The sequence below is a fragment of the Grampus griseus genome (assembly GCF_964374135.1).
Source record: "Grampus griseus genome assembly, chromosome: 17".
Taxonomy (NCBI): domain Eukaryota; kingdom Metazoa; phylum Chordata; class Mammalia; order Artiodactyla; family Delphinidae; genus Grampus; species Grampus griseus.
In genome coordinates this window covers 41,626,506-41,641,661 of record NC_139011.1, presented here as the reverse complement: position 1 = coordinate 41,641,661, position 15,156 = coordinate 41,626,506, and positions in this window count along the sequence as shown.

The following is a 15,156-nucleotide window of genomic DNA, read 5'->3' as shown; positions in this document are numbered from 1 at the left end:
TTCCCTTTTCTCCACACCCTCTCCAGCATTTATTGTTTGTAGATTTTTTGATGGTGGCCATTCTGATGGGAGCGAGGTGATACTTCATTGTAGTGTTGATTTGCATTTCTCTAATAATTAGTGATGTTGAGCATCTTTTCATGTGTTTGTTGGCCATCTGTATGTCTTCTTTGGAGAAATGCCTATTTAGGTCTTCCACCCATTTTTTGATTGGGTTGTTTGTTTTTTCAATGTTGAGCTGCATAAGCTGCTTGTATATTTTGGAGATTAATCCTTTGTCCGTTGCTTCGTTTGCAAATATTTTCTCCCATTCTGAGGGTTGTTTTTCATCTTGTAGATGGTTTATTTTGCTGTGCAAAAGCTTTTAAGCTTAATTAGGCCCCACTTGTTTATTTTTGTTTTTATTTTCATTACTCTAGAAGGTGGGTCAAAAACATCTTGCAATTTATGTCAAAGAGTGTTCTGCCTCTGTTTTCCTCTAAGAGTTTTAATGTGTCTAGCCTTACATTTAGGTCTTTAATCCATTTTGAGTTTATTTTTGTGTATGGTGTTACGGAGTGTTCTAATTTCATTCTTCTACATGTAGCTGTCCAGTTTTCCCAGCACCACTTATTGAAGAGGCTGTCTTTTCTCCATTGTATATTTTTGCCTCCTTTGTCAAAAATTAGGTGGCCATAGGTGCATGGGTTTATCTCTGAGCTTTCTATCTTGTTCCATTGACCTATATTTCTATTTTTGTGCCAGTACCATATTGTCTTGACTATTGTAGCTTTGTTGTATAGTCTGAAGTCAGGGAGCCTGATTCCTAAAGCTCCATTTTTCTTTCTCAAGATTGCTTTGGCTATTTGGGGTCTTTTGTGTTTCCATACAAATTGTAAAATTTTTTGTTCTAGTTATGTGAAAAATGCCATTGGTAATTTGTAGGGATTGCATTGAATCTGTAGATTGCTTTGAGTAGTATTGTCATTTTCACAGTATTGATTCTTCCAGTCCAAGAACATGGTATATCTCTCCATCTGTTTTTGTGGTCTTTGATTTCTTTCATCAGTATCTTATAGTTTTCTGTGTACAGGTCTTTTGCCTCCTTAGGTGGGTTTATCCCTAGGTATTTTTTTCTTTTTGTTGCAGTGGTAAATGGGATTGTTTCCTTAATTTCTCTTTCTGTTCTTTCATTGTTAGTGTATAGGAATGCAAGAGATTTCTGTGTATAAATTTTATATCCTGCAACTTCACTAAAATCATTGATGAGCTCTAGTAGTCTTCTGATGGCATCTTTAGAATTTTCTATGTATAGTATCATGTCAGCTGCAAACAGTGACATTTTTACTTCTTCTTTTCCGATTTGGATTCCTTTTATTTCTTTTTCTTCTCTGATTGCCATGGCTAGGACTTCCAAACTATGTTTAACAATAGTGGCAAGACTGGACACCCTTGTCTTGTTCCTGATTTTAGAGGAAATTCTTTCAGCTTTTCACCATTGAGAATGATGTTTGCTGTGGGTTTGCTGTATATGGCCTTTATTATGCTAAGGTAGGTTCCATCTATGCCCACTTTCTGAAGAGTTTTTATCATGAGTGGGTGTTGAATTTTGTCAAAAGCTTTTTCTGCATCTATTAAGATGATCATATGGTTTCTTTTCTTCAATTTCTTAATGTGGTGTATCACATTAATTGATTTGCATATATTGAAAAATCCTTGCATCCCTGGGATATGTCCCACTTGATTGTGGAGTATGATCCTTTTAATGTGCTGTTCGATTTGGTTTGCCAGTATTTTGTTGAGGATTTTTGTGTCTATGTTCATCAATGATATTGGCCTGTAATTTTCTTTTTTGTGTGATTTCTTTGTCTGGTTTTGATATCGGGCTGATGGTGGCCTCGTAAAACGAATTTGGGAGTGTTCTTCCCTCTGCAGTTTTTTGGAAGAGTTTGAGAAGGACAGGTGTTAGCTTTTCTCTAAATGTTTGATAGAATTCACCTGTGAAGCCACCTGGTCCTGGACTTCTGTTTTTTGGAAGATTCTTTTTTTTTTTACATCTTTATTGGTGGAGTATAATTGCTTTACAATGGTGTGTTAATTTCTGCTTTATAACAAAGTGAATCAGTTATACATATACATATGTTGCCATATCTCTTCCCTCTTGCATGTTGAAGATTCTTAATCACAGTTTCAATTTCATTACTTGTGATCGGTCTGTTCATATTTTCTGTTTATTCCTGGTTCAGTCTTGGAAGGTGGTACTTTTCTAAGAATTTGTCCATTTCTTCCAGGGTGTCCATTTTATTGGCATATAGTTGCTTATAGTACTCTCTTATGATCCTTTGTATTTCTGTGGTGTCAGTTGTAACCTCTCCTTTTTCATTTCTAATTTTATTGATTTCAGTCCTCTCCCCTTTCTCTTGATGAGTCTGGCCAAAGGTTTATCAGTTTTGTTTATCTTCTCAAAGAACAAACTTTTAGTTTTATTGATCTTTGCTATTGTTTTCTTCTTTTTTTAAAACTTTACTGGTTGCTTTCTTATATTTTTAATTTATTTTATTTCGGCTGTGTCGGATCTTAGTTGTGGCACATGGGACCTTAGTTTCAGCATGCAGGATCTTTTGTTGTGGTGTGTGGGCTTCTATCTAGTTGTGGCACACGGGCTCCAGAACCTGTGTGCTCAGCAGTTGCAATGAGCAGGCTCTCTAGTTGTAATGCATGGGCCCCAGAGTGTGCAGGCTCAGTAGTTGCAGAATGCGGGCTCTCTAGTTGTGGCAAACAGGCTCTAGAGTGCATGGGCTCCATAGTTGCAATGAGCAGGCTTAGTTGCCCTGCAGCATGTGGGATCTTAGCTCCCTGACCAGGGATCGAACCCATGTCCCCTTCATTGGAAGGCAGATTCTTCACCACTGGACCACCAGGGAAGTCCCTGCTATTGTTTTCTTTGTTTCTATTTATTTCTGCTCTGATCTTTATGATTTCTTTCCTGCTAACTTTGGGTTTTGTTTGTTCTTTCTCTAGTTGCTTTAGGTGTAAGGTTAGGTTGTTTATTTGAGATGTTTCTTGTTTCTTGAGATAGGATTGTATTGCTATAAACTTCCCTCTTAGAACTGTTTTTGCTGCATGCCATAGCTTTTGGGTCATCGTGTTTTTGTTGTCATTTGTTTCTAGGTATTTTTTGATTTCCTCTTTGATTTCTGCAGTGAGTTCTTGGTTATTTAGTTGTGTGTTGTTTAGCCTCCATGTGTTTGTATTTTTTACAGTTTTTTTTTCCCTGTAATTGATTTCTAATCTCATAGCGTTGTGGTCAGAATAGATGCTTGATATAATTTTAATTTTCTTAAATTTACTGAGGCTTGATTTGTGACCCAAGATGTGGTCTATCCTGAGGAATATTCCGTGAGCACTTTTGAAGAAAGTGTACTCTGCTGCTTTCGGATGGAATGTCCTATAAATTATCAATTAAGTCTATTTTGTCTATTGTGTCATTTAATGCTTGTGTTTCCTTATTTATTTTCTGTCTGGATGACATGTCCATTGGTGTAAGTGGTGTGTTAAAATTCCCCACTATTATTGTGTTACTGCTGATTTCTTCTTTTATGGCTGTTAGCACTTGCCTTATGTATTGAGGTGCTCCTATATTGGATGCATAGATATTTACAATTGTTATACCTTCTTCTTGGATTGATCCCTTGATCAGTATGTAGTGTTCTTCCTTGTCTCTTGCAATAGTCTTTATTTTAATGTCTATCTTGTCTGATATGAGTATTGCTACTCCAGCTTTCTTTTGATTCCCATTTGCATGGAATATCTTTTTCCATCCCCTCACTTTCAGTCTGTATGTGTCCCTAGGTATGAAGTGGGTTTCTTGTAGACAGCATATGTACGGATTTTGTTTTTGTATACATTCAGCTAGTCTGTCTCTTTTGGTTGGAGCATTTAATCCATTTACATTTAAGGTAATTATAGATATGCATGTTCCTATTACAATTTCCTCAATTGTTTGGGGTTTGTTCTTGTAGGTCTCTTTCTTTTCTTGTGTCTCCCACCTAGAGAAGTTCCTTTGGCATTTGTTGTAAAGCTGGTTTGGGGTGCTGAATTCTCTTAGCTTTTGCTTGTCTGTAAAGCTTTTGATTTCTCTGTCGAATCTGGATGAGATTCTCACTGGGTAATCTTGGTTGTAGGTTTTTCCCTTTCATCACTTTACGTTCTGCCACTCCCTTCTGGCCTGCAGAGTTTCTGCTGAAAAATCAGCTGATAACTTCATGGGAATTCCCTTGTAGGTTATTTTTTTGCTTTTCCCCTGCTGTTTTTAATATTTTTTCTTTGTATTTAATTTTTGTTGGTTTGATTAATATGTGTCTAGGTATGTTTCTCCTTGGGTTTATCCTGGGTGGAACTCCATGTGCTTCCTAGACTTGATTGACTATTTCCTTTCCCATGTTAGGGAAGTTTTCGATTATAATCTCTTCAAATATTTTCTCAGGCCCTTTCCCTTTCTCTTCTTCTTCTGGGTGCCTATAATTCTAATGTTGTTGTGTTTAATGTTGTCCCAGAGGCTCTGAGACTGTCCTCAATTCTTTTCACTCTTTTTTCTTTATTCTGCTCTTCAGCAATTATTTCCACCATTCTATCTTCCAACTCACTTATCCGTTCTTCTGCCTCAGTTATTCTGCTGTTGATTTCTTCTAGTGTATTTTTCATTTCAGTTATTGTGTTGTCCATCACTGATTATTTGTTCTTTAGTTCTTCTAGGTCCTTGTTAAACATTTCTTGAATCATCTCAATCTATGCCTCCATTCTATTTCAAAGATCTTGGATCATCTTTACTATCATTACTCTTTATTCTTTTTCAGGTAGATTGCCTATTTACTGTTCATTTATTTGGTCTTTTGGGATTTTACCTTGGTCCTCTGTCTGCAACATATTACTCTGTCGTTTCATTTTGTCTAACCTACTGTGTTTATGGTCTTCTTTCTGCAGGCGGCAGGGTCGTAGTTCCTCTTGCTTCTGTTGTCTGGCCCCTGGTGAGTGAGATTGGTCCAGGGGCTTGTGTAGGCTTCCTGGTGGGAGGGACTGGCACCTGCACTTTGATGGGTGGAGTAGAGTCTTTTCCCCTTCCCAAGGGGAAGGCCTTGTCAGGTGGTGTGTTCTGGGGTGTCTGTGAGCTTAGTACAACTTTAGACAGCCTGTCTCCTGATGGGTGGGGCTGTGTTCCTGTCTTGCTGGTTGTTTGGCATGAGATGTCCAGCACTGGAGCCTGCAGGCAGTTGTGTGGGGTGGGTCTTGGTGTTGATATGGATACCCCTGGGAGTGCACATGCCAATTAATATTCCCTGGACCTGGGAATTCTCTGGTGGTCCACCATCCTGGACTCTACGCTCCCACCCCAGAGACCCAGGGAACCAAGAGCCCACAAGCCTCACAGTGCAGCCAGACAAAAAATGAAAGAAAAGAAAAGGAAAGAAAAAAAGAAAGGAAAACAAACAAACAAAACTCAAGACAAATAGCAAAAACAATAGCAAACAAACAGCAGCAACAGTACACAAACATACACACAGAAAAAAGAAAAAACAAGCAAACAGACAAAAAAAAAAAAAAAAAAAAAACCACAAAGAAACCAAGGGAACAGACAAGCAAAGAAAAGGGAACAGTCAATAAGGACTAAACTGACAAAAACAAAGAATGAAAAATAACAGAAAGCAAACAAACAACAAAAAAGCAAAGAAAATATAAAATATACACATAAAAACAATGAAAAAAAGAAATGAAAGTAAAAACCAGCAATTATACTCCAATAAAGATGCTAAAAAAAAGAAAATAAAAAACAAAGGACAAAAACAAGAAAAAACCCACAAAGCAACAAAAAAGTAAAAACAGAAAAATAAAAAATTGTATATATTGAAAAAAGATTAAAAAATAAACGTAAAAATTTGCAGCACATCTGCTGCATTCTCCTTTGATCCCCTGAAGGTCCTTTTCTGTCCCAGCTGACTTCCCCACCATGAGGGAGTTTTCCTGAGTGTGGGGACTTCTGCTTACCTTCAGCTTCCCGCCAGGGTTGCTGGTCCCTTTTCTTTTTTTTTTTTAATTTTTGTTGTCTACTTTTATTGAGATATAATTGACATGCAGTGCTGTATAAGTTTAAGGTGTACAGCATAATGATTTGACTTACATGCATCATGAAATGATTATCACAATAAATTTAGTGACCATCCATCATCTCATATAGATACAAAATTAAAGAAATAGAAAAAAATATTTTTCCTGTGATGAGAACTCTTGGGATTTGCTCTCTTAACGACTTTTATAAATAACATGCAGCAGTGGTAATTATACTTATCATTTTGTGCATTACATCCCTGGTGCTTATTTATCTTACAACTAGAAGTTTGTAACTTTTTTTAAAGCACATAACTCATTTTTTACTATTAAAAATGTTTTTTAAAGCACCTACACAAAGCATGAACGCATCTACAAATCCCTATGATGTTTTCATCTCCTAGCTGGTCCCTTTTCTGATTCCTCTTTTCTTTTTTTCTTCTTTCTTTCATTCTTTTAGGTGTCCGAAGTCTTCCGCTAACGCTCAGTGGATGCTCTGTGGGAACTGTTCCATCTGTAGATGTACTTGTGAGGAGTGCAGCCTCTTATTCCACCATCCTGACTCCCCACCCACTCACACCCCCGCCACTTACTGTGTTTTCTTAAGGCTCTAGCTCACCACGACTGATAGTGGGTCTTAGTGTATGAGAAAAGTAAACGTCAATGCTCTTTGGCATCCTGTCGACCTTCTCAATTATGCAGTTCTTTCTTAATTACCTTTCAAGGGTACAGCGACACCTAAGAATTTTGTCTCCGGCAACAGTATGTCAATATGTGCAACGGACCTGTAAAACCCATTTTTAAAAGTGCCTTCACTACAAGGAAAGTCTTGGTACTCATCTGACGGCTTTTTCCTGTCTCCCATTCCTTCTTGTTTCCACAGAAAAGGTTAGATACTATTGGACACTCTTTCCTTCAATTCAAGTTCCCAATCAGTTGCTGAGAATCTACTCACTATGGGTCAGGCCGCAGGGCACCTGGACGGGAGCCTGCTTGACATTCAAGGAACAGCGAGGATGGTGGGCATGGAGTGGAGTTACTGAGGGAAGATGAGGTCATAAAGGTAATGCAGCCAGATCATGTCTGCCTGAGGCCATTGCTAGGACTTAGACTCTCACTGTGAGAAGAATGAGGTTTGGAGGGAAAAAGCAGAAATTTTTTTTTCCTTTGTTGGTAAGAGCAAAATTACCAAGTTATTAAAAATGGATGCCCTAGTATTAGGTACCATGTCCCCAACCCCCTGGGCATTGTCAAAGGGGCTTCCACAGACACCCCCAGGCACTGCAGGATTGAACCAAATGTTCAGAGTAGACTATTGCTCGGTCTTACAAAGTAGCCCATGGACTGGGACCTGAACAGGGGCTTTGGTTCCACATCAGTCACCTCCCTCTTGCTCTCTAACACTTGCCTACCCTTCCTACTTTCCCTAATCTCCTCTCCAGGAATTCCTCATCAACTATAAGAGTGAGCACGTTAGTGGCTGTTCTGTGGGATGAGCAAAGTCCCTTGTTCTAGCTGAGATGACAGAGCCGTGGGCCCCTCCTCACAGCTTATGGACTCTGGTGTACCGTGAGCTGTCTTAACTTAGGCTTGCCCCTGAGCAAAGGGAGCATAAACGTCAGGAAGAAAGAAAAAAGTGTCACCCACAACGGCCTTAGTGCTACTTTTTTTTGCTGGCCCCTAATTAGAAACTGATTTTCAAAGCCAACCCTGGGGGAAATTACGGCTACATTTCCATCCTGACCATGTTTAATGAGGCCTCATGAAGAAAACAAGAAGTTTCTCCTTGATGGTTTCCTCCTATGGTTGAGAAGGTGTGAATGAATAAAGGGAGACAGATAACAGCAACTGACTTCCTATAATAAAGCTGGCAGTGTCTGCTATTCCAGTGATTGAATTTTAAAATATAAACAGGATTCAGAGAATAAAGGTTAATGTGACACCCTATTGTGATGGTTATTGCTAACAGTAGAAAATAGTCATTACTGTGTTAACATTTCCAAGTGCTGATATAAGCCACAGGCTATTAGCATTACTGCTGTTCTCATTATGACAGATTAAATAGCAATCATATACATAATCACACTCTGTCCAAAACTTGAAAATAAATTCAACAATGCCTAAAATAATCGTAGCCTATATGTACATCAGTCTTCTTTACAAAGCCCTCTTACAAGCTACTTTTTCAAATCTTACTGGATACCACACTCCCCATCGTCCCCAGTTGTCTAGTGAATGGTTTTCCGTATGTTGATGTTCATTAACATTGTGCAGACTGAGCATTATTAGGGGGGTGTGCTTCTTTCCCAACATTCCAGTAAAGAGGGCTCGATTAATATAACCCCTGCCTCTCTTTGCTCCTTTATTCCATACCCCCTGGGAGAAGGGCTGACTTCTCTGGCACATTTGTCAAGAATAATGCCACCTTGGCATGTGATGAGTTCTGGCCAATATAAGTGAAAGTGGGGCATGCAATTTCAAGAATGGGCCCTCAAGTGAAGAGCTTGTCCTCCTCCTTCCTGTCTGCTGTAATACAGAGACTATTGCTAGAGCCAGTCTGGACCGCAAGGCAGAAGCTGCATAATAAGAACAGAGGGGTAGCAGCAAGCTGGGAGCCTGGGTCCCTGATGACTGAAATTATCACACCAGCCTGGACTACCAACCCAGACTTTTAACTTAAGAAATAAACTTCTGCCTCATTTTAGCTCCTGTTATTTTGGATTCTCTGACAATTATAGCCACAGAATGGCAGCAGAGAGTCTAGGAATGCAGGGGCAGGGGGAGATGCAGCCCAGGAAAAGGAAACTCAGTCAATAAGTCCAAATGAAAGAGTAAAGTGATGAAGGGTGAACAGAAAGTAGATGAATGGTGGTGGTGGGGGGAACATATCTGGGGAACAATCTAATAAGTCATGATCTATATTCATACACAAGATTTGTATTCACGTGCACATATAATGGATTCTCATTAATAAGCATAAATACACTAAATGAATTAATATTTATAAAGCACTTAGAAAAACCCCTAGCACACAGTAAATATTATAAAGGTGCTACTAACTAAAAATAAATAAATAAGAATGAATGGTGTGGTGGTTAATTTTGTGTCAAGTTGGCTAGGCTATGGTGCCCAGTTGTTTAGTAAAGCACTGGTCTAAAGTCTGTGGTGAAGGTATATTTTAGATATGATTAAAGATTACAATCAGATGACTATAAGTAAAGTAGACTGACCCTGTACTGATTCTGTTTCTCTAGAGAACGCTAATACAAATGGAAAGTTAATATAAACCTGTACTAGAAGCCACTGGAATTTGTATGTTGACAGTTGGGAGGTGGGTTGAGGGACCAGAGTAGTCAGACTAGAAGCCTTGTTCAACACACCATCCATCACTCCCCATACCTCCTCTCCTCTCACAGCCGCCCTGAGGAATAACCTCTCCAGGACCCCAAATCTTCAGTCACACTCCTTTCCTTGCCACTGATTTAGAGCAGATGAGAGGACCCATAATGGTAACAGTCTACCCCAGCACTGGGAGTAAAGCTTTATAGGCACAGTGTTTCTTTTTGGGGTGATGAAAATATTCTAGAATAAGAGAGTGGTGATGGCTAAGCAACATTTCGAATATAATAAATGGAAGTGAATTATTCACTTTAAAATGATTGATTTTGTTATGTGAACCTCACCTCAATAAATCCTTTTTTTTTTTTTGGCCGTGCCTTGCAGCATGAGGGATCTTAGTTCCCTGACCAGGGATCAAACCCGTGACCCCAGCAGTGGAAGCACAGAGTCTTAACCACTGGACCACCAGGGACGTCCCCAATAAATTTTCAATGATGAATTTTATGTGATGCGAATTTTACCTCAATAAAAAAATTTCCACCTCCTTCCTGCTTGACGAGACAGAGAAAGCCCAAGCTCTCCTAGTGCCTCCATGTCATAGCTTTCCCAGGGAAGCATTTCCTCATGGGCAGCATAGAGTTCAGTATCACACTCACTTGGTAACAGACCTCAAGCCAAGTCCAGCAACTAAGCTACTGTCGATAATGAAAGGGATAGCTTGGCCTCCATATTGACTCTTTATTCCCCAACCTCAACAGGGCATAAAGGCTGAAGGATGCCAGGGCTGATGGCTCCCAGTAACTGAGGTTGTCCACACCAACTCAGTCTTATCTCCCATGACCACGTGTACCCCAAGTACAGAGTGGCTGCGACATTTGGAAGCCTTACCTGGAGTCAGGAAACTTCTGCTCTGCTTTTACGATACATGCTTTCTTTTTCCCCATCCTGAATATAAGTAACCCTAGAGCTGGATGCAGCCTACTGTGTCTTGTGAGTTTGTCAATCTGAACGACCTGAGCAGAATAGGTGGTACAATCAAATCAACTGCATTGATGGTAAAATATCATTTCTATACTGTTCTGTGACAGTACGAACATCTATGTGGACCAAATATTTCCATCAAGATAAAAATAAAGATAACAGCAAAGATGAGGGATAAGACGTTGAAGTGAGCTTCCCTCCCACCCCATGCTACGTCCCTACCTATGACATTAAACATATTTAAAACTACTCAAAAATGTCTAGTATTTGCTGATATTTCCACAAAAAATAAAAATAAAGGAATTGTTTGGTCTGCTTTGTTGGATTTTCATTATCTCTTACTCAAAGAGATTTATAATTTTTTTAATAAAGATTAAATTACATTTAACACTTTAGGTTTTCAAATAAGTGTAACAAACTCCAACAAACCATTCTGTCTGCGTCAATAAAGATTATTTTCCCCGTTTTTTTTTTTTTTTTTTTTACCATAAAAGCTGTATGCTGAACTGGTTTTGATTTTGTGGACAACAAGGGCTCTCAGGGGATGAAAGTTTGTAATGGCTTGAAGCAAAGAACACAGACCAGCTATAGAAGAGTGCCACAGGAAGCTATTGTAAACCAAAAAAAAAAAAAAAAACAACTCTGTGCCACACAAGGTAAGAGAAAATAATACCCCTTAATTGCGTCCTTCCTCCAACAACAAAAATTGCATGTCCACAAACCCCTCTAAGGCCCAATATACTAATTCGGAACCAACTCAGAGAAACAGTGCCATCTGCTGGTTATACATGCTGTTTGCTGCAAGTCACAGAATTTCAACCTTGCCAACATTAATATGACAAACATTAAAGCTGCCAGGAAAGGGACTTCCCTGGGGGTCCAGTGGGTTAAGACTCCCCACTCCCAACGCAGGGGTCCTGGGTTCGATCCCGGGACCCCTGCATTGCGGACTAGATCCTGCACGCGTGCCACAGCTAAGAAGCCTGCAGGCAGCAACTAAAGATTCTGCATGCCACAACAAAGATCCCGCATGCCACAACTAAGACCCGGCGCAGCCTAAGTAAGTAAATAAATAAATAAATAAATAAATAAATAAAATGAACAGCGATACTGGAAATAGAATTATACTGTATTATCAGTGGGTAATTTTTTTTTTTTTCGGTATGCGGGCCTCTCACTGCTGTGGCCCCTCCCGTTGCGGAGCACAGGCTCCGGACACGCAGGCTCAGCAGCCATGGCTCACGGGCCCAGCCACTCCGCAGCATGTGGGATCTTCCCGGACCGGGACACGAACCCGTGTCCCCTGCATCAGCAAGTGGACTCTCAACCACTGCGCCACCAGGGAAGCCCGATGTGGGTAATATTTTTTTTAACATAAATAAATAAAGTTGCCAGGCAATGTGATGTACGCCTAGGTTGCAATACTCAGAAACAAAACGACAGCAGGGTTTTTTGACTTATTCCTTTATCATACACCCTGTTCAATGGATGGATAGGCTGTCAGGAAGTTGAATTCTACAGATCAGAGCTGCTCACGTTTTAATTCATCATTAGTGATTCAGTCCTAATGAGAATGTGATTAAAATGTATTTGAATGTGATTAAAATGTATTTATATTGTCATTTAGAGCAAGATTTTCACATGAATGTGTCAAAGGTGTATTTGTGTAATTAGAAATGAATCATGTATGTAACTCAAATAATACCCATTGCGCTGACAGCTTTTGTCAGCTCGTGCAGCAGATTGATGGAAATCATGGAATCAAAAAGGGAAATCTCTATGCTGCCAGAAGGGCAAAAAAAATCGCTGGCTCTGCCTTCTTCAGTGTCAAGCATAGCTCCATGCTCAGAAATTGGCTTAGAAAATACCCTGGAACTGACATCTCTGAGCAAGGAACCCAATCATGGCAGCTAAGGGGGAAAAACAATGAAGTATTCATTCATTCATTCATTCATTCATTTCTTACTTAAAAGTAGCTGTCTTGGGCTTCCCTGGTGGCGCAGTGGTTGAGAGTCTGCCTGCCGATGCAGGGGACACGGGTTCGTGCCCCGGTCCGGGAAGATCCCACATGCCGCGGAGGGGCTGTGCCCGTGAGTCACGGCCGCTGAGCCTGCGCGTCCGGAGCCTGTGCTCCGCAACGGGAGAGGCCACAACAGTGAGAAGCCCGCGTACTGCAAAAAAAAAAAAAAAAAAAGTAGCTGTCTTGTACCAGGGACTATACAAGGTACTGAGATACTAGGATGAATAAGATAAAATCCCTGTCCTCAAAGAATTCAGCTTAGCATGAGAGGGAGGAAGGTAAATAAACAGTTACAAACTATGTTAAATGCTACATAGCAGAGGTAAGGACTAGGAGTAGATGATGGACAAAAGAAGAGAATTTTTTATAAATTGAGTATCTACCACAGAAGAGGTGCTTTGTATGTGTAACCCAGATGTTAACATGTACTCTTTTTTTTCGGTACGCGGGCCTCTCACTGCTGTGGCCTCTCCCGTTGTGGAGTTAAAAGCACTTAGCATTTAGAACACAGTAATAAACACTTAATAAATGTTAGCCATTATTATTTTTATCACTATAATATTTGTTCTATCTCTTTTGTAGCTACACTTACTACCTAGGTAATATCCTCCAATCTCATGACTTTATTAAATACCATCTACATGCTGACAAATCCTAAATTTATCTCCAGCCTTGACCAATGCTTCTGAATTCAACTCATGTACCAAACTGCTTATCTGACATCTCCACTGGATATCTAATAGGCATATCAAACTTGACATAATCAAATGTGAACTTGTGCTTTTCCCCCACAAACCTCTCCTCTCCCAGTCTTCTTATTCCAGTAACTGGCAACTCCACTTCTCCTTTGGCTCAGACCAGAAACCTTGGATCATTCCAAATGACTCCAAGATCACTCATGATTTTTCTCTTTTTCTTATACCTTTCACTCAATCCATTCAGGTATCTTGTTGGCCCTGCCTTCAAAAATATGCAGAATTCAACACTGCCCTGCTGCCACTTGGTCTAAACGACCAACACCTCTTGACTGGATTATGGCAAGAGCCTCCTAACTCATCTCATTGTTTCCACCACAGTCTGTTCTCATCACAGAGCAACTCAGATCATGACTTTCCTTGGCTAATTTCCAGAGGTTTTCCATCTCCCTCAGAGTAAAACTAAAGCCCTCAAAGTGGTTTTCAATGCCCTGTAACATTTGATCCCCCATTGCAATTACCTCTTTCACCTCAGCTCTAACTTGCTTCTTACTTTCTCCACACGGCCTCTGGCTGTTTCTCAGATATGTCGAACACTCCTTCACCTGTCTCAGGACCCTGCACTTGTGGTTCCTTCCGTCTGGAACACTTTTTTCCAGAGAATGTCATGGTTCTCAATCCCTCAGTTTTTTCAGGTCTCTGCATAAATCCACCCTATATAAATAGCAACCCCCATCCCCACCTTGTTTAGTATCTCCCTTATTCTGCTTATTTCTTTTCATAGCAATTATCACCATGTACAATATTATATATGTGTATTATTCTCACGGTGCTAGAACGAAAGCACAATGAGGGCAGAGACTTTGCCTATTTAATTGTTATAGGCATAACCCCTAAGACAATGTCCAGCATGTACTAGGTACTCAATAAATATCTGTGGAATGACAAATTAGTTTAATCATTTAATCAAAATTAAGAAAGGCAGGAATTTCAAGAAGTTTACCAATACCTAATGTGAACAGAAGTCAAGATAAAGACTGCAAAGAGTTCACTGCATTTGTCAACTAGGGAGTTGCTGGGATAGAGGCCTTGAGTGCTGGGAAGGGACACATTAAGAAGAGAACTCTCTTCTGAAAATGGATAGTAGTGATGATTGTACAACACTGTGAATGTACAAATAGTAATTCATTTTGTCATGGTCTATTTTTCAAATGTGGTATAAAGCAAAGCTTATAATACACGATTATCTGTAAGGCACTGAAGGAAGCAGGCCTGGAAAGACAGAGAAGCTGGACTGCAATGAAGCTGCAACACCGGCCTCAACTGAGGAGCTATGGAGCTGGAATGATCCTGAAGGGTTGTCCCAAATTGAGGCAAGGAGGCTGGGCCTTTCTACCCTGTAACAACAAATCACTGGATGCCAGCCACCCAGGGGAGGGAGGGTAACCTTGAGCGAGGCAGCTCCTTTCAGCTGTGGGATATTCTTAGGGAGAGATCTGGCTATGAGTGGTCAGAGGCAATTTACCCAATAGATGGGTAAATGAGCACATTGGTCCTGAAGGGGGCAATCTGGGCAATACACACTAGTATCCACTACAGTTAAGATAGACAATAAAGTTGCTAGTCTCTTATCATTTTTTTTTAAGATTTTACACCTGAGAATACGTGATGCAAGATACATATTGGAAGACGTTTTATATGCAAAGCCTCATATAAGAGGCATATACAAAGGGCCAAGAAACACCATTTTTGCTTTTTATTAGTTGACTACTTCCTTACCGACAAACTTGATCCCCAAACTGCCAGTTCATGAATCCTAGATGTACAAGTGCCCAGGCATGGCACCACAGATCCAAAGAACTCAGACTTGATGATACACAACTGAGTCTTTATTCAACACCTCAAGACAATATTCAGTCTAAAAGAAATTTCCCTAAAAGGAAGCAAAAGCTGATTACAGAAACCCCAATTGGAGATTAAATGAGTAACTCCTTTCTCCTTGCAGACTTCAGTCTTCTAAAGCTTGCTTTATACATTAAA